The sequence below is a fragment of the Buceros rhinoceros genome, unplaced genomic scaffold (genome assembly GCF_000710305.1).
Source record: "Buceros rhinoceros silvestris isolate BGI_N320 unplaced genomic scaffold, ASM71030v1 scaffold41725, whole genome shotgun sequence".
Taxonomy (NCBI): Eukaryota; Metazoa; Chordata; class Aves; order Bucerotiformes; family Bucerotidae; genus Buceros; species Buceros rhinoceros.
The window spans coordinates 9,234-9,873 of record NW_010415381.1 but is presented as its reverse complement, the minus strand read 5'-3'; the positions used below and the strand labels follow the sequence as shown (position 1 = coordinate 9,873).

General features: G+C 62.7%; 1 protein-coding gene across 1 annotated transcript in view; it reads left to right on the top strand.

Annotated features, from left to right (window-relative positions):
- The window catches only part of ARAP1 (ArfGAP with RhoGAP domain, ankyrin repeat and PH domain 1), a gene marked incomplete at both ends in the record, with an annotated part of 10,680 nt that overhangs the window by 990 nt on the left and 9,050 nt on the right, over positions 1-640 (top strand). The window lies entirely within an intron of this gene.

Here is a 640-nt window from a genome sequence, read left to right as displayed (position 1 = left end):
GAGGGCTGGGAGTGCGGCGGGACCTCTGGCCGACCCGGGGAGCCGGAGAAAACTGAACCCCTGAGCTCATCCCCCCAGGACCAGCTCTGGGAGGTGTCTCCAGGGCACTGGGACTGGTGGGTTGAGGAGTCCAGAGCCATGTTGGAGCAGATCCGGGCTGGTGGAGTGGGGCTCTGTGTCCTCCTGGGTTTCCCAGTCTCTAGAGCAGCCCCAGAGCCTGAGCTGGGGGTGCTTTTGGGGTGTCCCTGCACCCCAACTCCGCCTGGTTCCCAGGAAATGGGGGGATGCCTCTTGCTGGGGGCCAGGTAGGGAAACTGAGGCAGGGGCACACCGGGAGGCTGTGGCAGAGCCCTGGGCTGTTATTTCAGCTGCAGGGAGGGTGATGTTCTGCTCTTCTCCTCCTGTGCAGCAGTGGGGACCTGGGACAGGCCAGGATAGACCTCACTGGTGGAGAGGAGGTCCACCACCTGGTCCTCACCTCTGCATAACATCCTCTTCCCATATCAGCTCTGTGCTTGGGACTGGGCTGTTGGATGCAGGGATGCAGGGATGAAGGACGTGGACTAGCAGTGCTCTGGGGGGGTTCTGATGGGGGGGATGCAGCACCTTGTGACGGGTCATCACCCCTTTTGCACAGACG